Genomic DNA, 4,946 nt, shown 5'->3' with positions numbered 1-4,946 from the left:
ATATACTATATATAGTGTATATATACTATATATATATATATAGTATATCTAAGAAAGTGCTTTCTTTGAGCACCATAACTTATACATGAGGATCCAGAACCAAGTTCACCCCATTTCTAATCCTACAGAAACAAATGCCACAGAATCACTCACAATTAAAAACCAAAAGCAAAGTCCTTTACCCAGCCTTGATGTAAAAGTCCCTTACAGCCAACCTTGACATCTCTTTGAAAAGTTTCCCTGGGGCACTGGTGACATTCTCAGGACTTAGTCACAGTCCAGAGCAGCAGTGTCTTTTGTGTTCCTGGTCATTGCCCGTGGGCGACAGAACATGGGGATCTATGCTCAAGGTGGGGACTGGCAATGCCTTATTGCCAAAAAGGACTAAATTTAGGGTAATTACAGCTTGCCCCAGGGAGATCTGGTCTGCAGAAGGCAATGACAAGGAGGAGTCACAGTGAGGCTGCAGGTAATGGAGAACACTAATCTGCTCACTCCATTGAAGGAAAAGAGCACGGGGCTGAACTGCTGCGTAGTCTACACTGATAAATTATCCTCATAATGGGTTGCTGTTCCCCTTCATTTTCCCAGCAATGGCACAGGGAGGAGGCGCTGCTACATTTGAGCTTTGAGTATGATGCCGCCACCATTAGAAGCCATTATCTTCTTTAATAGGAGCCAGCTGCAGCATGCGCACACAGTTTTTAGAAGCTGCAGGACCAGAGCAGAATCATTTCAGCTCTGCCTTAAAGACACAGGAGCTGCCACACAATAATGGCTGATAGCAAAGAGGAAGAAGGAAGGCCCTTGTTCCCACCCTGGCCTGGACCAGGGCCAACTGCCTCTATGATGCAGCAAGTCCTTCACAGTGTGTTGCCTTTCTACACAAGGACAATTGTCCCTAAGGTTACATTAATGATGGATCCTAACTGTTAGGTGTTTCCTGACAGGTTGGTTGTAAAGCACTTTGTGCCTGACATCATAGAACAGGGCAACGGCCCCATGATGGGCCACTACCAACCATCCCACAGAAATGTCAAAGCAAGATGACATTACAAACTCTGGCCTGCAGTAAAGTCGGGTGATCTTCAGGTTTCTGTGAGTGTCCCCAGTGTCCTATCAATGCATGTGTTACCCACCCATCTCCTAGTCACTTACATGTCTGTCTCCTTGCTCTCTTGATGTAGTAGTAAAGGACATAGGCTCCAAGAAACAAACACCAGGTCTGCTATTACCTGTGAGTCTATATAAAACTCTCCTGTCTAGTCTACAAATGAGGTTGTACTACAAATATTACTTGACATCCACTGAAAGCTACCAAAAATAAAGACCAGGGTCAGGTGGAGTGGTGCACCTCGTAATTCCAGCACTTAGGAGGCAGAAGCAGGAGAATCTCAGTGATTTCCAGGCCAGATCGGTCTATATAGCAACTCCAAGACAGCCAGGACTACATAGAGAGGCCCTGTCTCAAAAACAAAATAATAATAACAAGTAGTAATAATAAGAAGGAAGGGGTTCAGGAAGAGTGGAAGAGAGGAGGGGGTCGGGTCTAACCACACAAAGATCTTGGTTGATGTGCGTTAATAACATCAATATTATTTTTCAGAAGTCTGAGACTCCCATGTGGGTCTGTTTTGTTAGGCCAGATTATACCATAAACCGAGTTGCACTTAGAAGCTATGCCATTAGCAGCACTAAGATGAACATCATATGGAAAGCAAGAGGGTTGTGCTGCAAGACTAGGGGATGCTGGGAAATTGATGCTGTTTAGAACCAAAGTCAAAGAGGACAGTTGCAGCATACTTCCTGTAATCCACAAGGGCAGGGAAGAAGCATTTGTTTTAAATCACACAAAATATATTGCCATGAGGTCCCCTCAAAATCTACTCCCAGGAAAGTGAAGACCCTGCTTTGGGGAAACAAGACACTGTGTTTTGTAAGGTTAGTCCTCAAGTGATCCTCAGAGCTCTGCCTGCAGGTCTCTCATTAAGCAGCTTTGAACAGAGACTTTCTAGTTAACCAAGCTGTCTCTCTCTTTCTTGCTCCACATCCCCTTTTGAAGGGACTTTCCTATGATAGGCATCTTAGGATACATGCTTTGGAGGTATGCTTTGGGAATAGTGGTACAAGTGCAAGCCAAATCACAGGTGGTCTGGTCAAATTTAGATGTCAGAGAGCTGATGAATAATTTGGGGCCCAGGAATTATTTACCTCTGAAAGGATGAGCCTGGCTTTTGTCTGAGCCATGAGAGAGCAGTACCACATAGTGGGTTATGGGCAGAGACAGAGGGCTTGCATTCTGCATTCTCATTGGCCAGTGTGTTCTAGATGAGGAGGAGGGGGCTGCTCATAAGCAAGGTTGACTACCCTAGGCTAAAGGCAGCTTTCCAGAGGAAAGACTGGGGGTGGGGCTGCAAATGGTCACAGTACCCTCTCCAAACACTTCTTCACTGGCTAACTTCCAGTTGTTTAGAGGTCAGAGATGTCTCTATGGTGTTTTTGTGAAGTGGAGCACGTAAAATGGGGGGAATGTGAATCAAAAAATCCCATACTAGTAGCAAATAGGGTATACTAAGGTTTTCTTTATTGAAAGGGAAACTCATGGATCACAACAAGGGAACAGGAACAGGGTTCAACATCCAGGTGTACAGAGCTGAAAAGGCCAAGTGGGTGCTCCCATGGGCTTTTTGGTACCCAAAAGTCACACCCAACCTGGTCCAGCCTCTCAAAGGCCATTGGCTGAAGGAGTTTCCCCATCACCTCCCCCTTTTGTCTAAATGAGAGTTCTAAACCCAAAATGAAACTGCATACAATAAGAAAAGATATCAAGTATAAAAATTAGAACTACAACCAGTATAAACAATATTTAGCTAGAAACATATGCTAAATGTTTCAATAATTATTCTATCCTAAGGAGTCTAAGTCTTGTATTAGAAATGACTTGGCTAGAGCAAAGGGCACAGATCTTCGGGTGGGGAGGACATTCGGCAGCCAAAGCCTTGCCGAGTGAGCAGTTGAAAGTTCGCCATCTTAGGAGGATGTTCTCGTCCACGGGGCACTTGTCCCCGGGCGTACCCCTTCAATGCACTGTATTTGCAGCTGGTGCACGACTGCCTCTCGGGTCCCCGCAGCCCCCTGGGCCCACCCCCATTCCCGCCACCTGGCTGCCACCACCGTGGAAGAATACAGTTTTGAATTTGGCTCCATGAAGTATTATGCACCATGTGGTTTCTTAAGGTGTGGGCTGACACACACTGCTGTTGTTCCCCTGAATTTAATAAAATGCCACATGCAGGTGGACCCTCAGAAGGATGAGGGCATATTTAATGGCTTCTCTGTTACCCTGAGAGAAGATGGTGTTCGTGGTTTGGCTAAAGGATGGGCCCCAACTTTTATTGGCTATTCCATGCAAGGGCTCTGCAAGCTCAGCTTTTATGAAGTTTTCAAAGCCTTGTATAGCAACATGCTGGGTGAGGAAAACACCTATCTGTGGCACACCTCACTATATTTAGCTGTTTCTGCCTGTGATGAATTCCATGCTGACACTGCCCTGGCTCCTATGGAAGGTGCTAAAGTTTGGATCCAAACCCAGGCCGGCTATGCCAACACATTGAGGGCTTTATACATTGTTCCCCAAATGTATAAAGAAAAAGGCTGAAATGCGTTCTGCAAAGGTGAGGCTCCTCTGTGGATGAGACAGATCCCATACACCATGATGAAGTTCCCCTGCTTTGAATGTACTGTTGAAGCGTTGTACAAATTTGTGGTTCCTAAGTCCCGAAGTGAATGTACAAAGCCAGAGCAGCTGGTTGTGACATTTGTGGCAGGTTACATATCTGGAGTCTTCTGTGCAATTGTTTCTCACCCTGCTGATTCTGTGGTCTCCATACTGAATAAAGAGAAGGGGGCACTGCTTCCCAGGTCCTGCAGAGACTGGGCTGCAGAGGTAAGATGGCTTCCCCCTAAGGAAGATCACTTCTTGGGGAGGGGGCGCTCTTTCACCCATTCATGTTTATTTCTTTTCTGCACCAGGTGTGTGGAAGGGCCTCTTTGCCCAAATCATCATGATTGGCACTCTGACTGCACTGCAGTGGTTCATCTATGACTCCGTGAAGGTCTCCTTCAGGTTCTCTGGCCCTCCTCCACCTGAGATGCGAGAGTCTCTGAAGAAGAAGCTTGGGTTAACTGAGTAGATGGTACATCAGAGAAACATGGACTGAATCTGCTTGTTGATTAGTGTTGAAGAAAGTGCAAAGGAACTTTTATATATTTGACAATGTAGGAAATTGTCTGTTCCTGATATAATTACTGTAGTACCCTTGCTTAAAGCAAGAGTTTCAAACTTGCTGCTAAATAAACCCATCCACTCAAGAAAAAACAAAAGGAAAGAAATGGCTTGGCTAGATCATAAGAGGAAGGTAACTATGACCTCAACCATATTGGAGGCCTGGGAACGAAGATAATATTACTTGAGTAGGCAGGAAGTGCAACCAAGCAACTTCCAAAATGTGCAGTAGATGACAGAAACAACTGATTACCTGAGCAATCACCTGAATTCTCATTTGTAGCATTGGAGCAACCAACTTTGGCTAAGACCTAGGTTTCAGAGGCAGGAAGATTTTCAAAAGCATATTACCTTATCTTGGCAAGGTTCGGCAGTCTTTTTGCTTGTATCCTCCTTGTCCAGTTCAGATGAGATGCATTTTGTCAGTGGTGAAGGTGTGGGCAGTTTTTGTCCAAAGGCCGGTTTTGCCAAGAAGAAAACAAGCTCCAAGTGGAGTGTCTTCGATGCTCAACATTCTCTCGGAAATAGGTTGGTGCTGTCAGGGGCAATCATGTCTTATGTCAACAGAGTCCCAAGTTATTTAAATGACATATTCCATAGTTCTTTGAAGTGGCTGAAGATTACCTATCTATGCAGAATACAGTCTCTATGTATCTAATCT

General features: G+C 45.0%; 1 pseudogene; it reads left to right on the top strand.

The window, feature by feature from the left end:
- Positions 1–3,038: 3,038 nt before the first annotated feature.
- Positions 3,039–4,383, top strand: LOC101980377 (annotated as a pseudogene).
- The last annotated feature ends 563 nt before the right edge of the window (positions 4,384–4,946 follow it).

Source organism: Microtus ochrogaster, chromosome 1 (genome assembly GCF_000317375.1).
Source record: "Microtus ochrogaster isolate Prairie Vole_2 chromosome 1, MicOch1.0, whole genome shotgun sequence".
Classification (NCBI taxonomy): domain Eukaryota; kingdom Metazoa; phylum Chordata; class Mammalia; order Rodentia; family Cricetidae; genus Microtus; species Microtus ochrogaster.
This window is presented reverse-complemented; position numbering and strand designations above follow the sequence as displayed.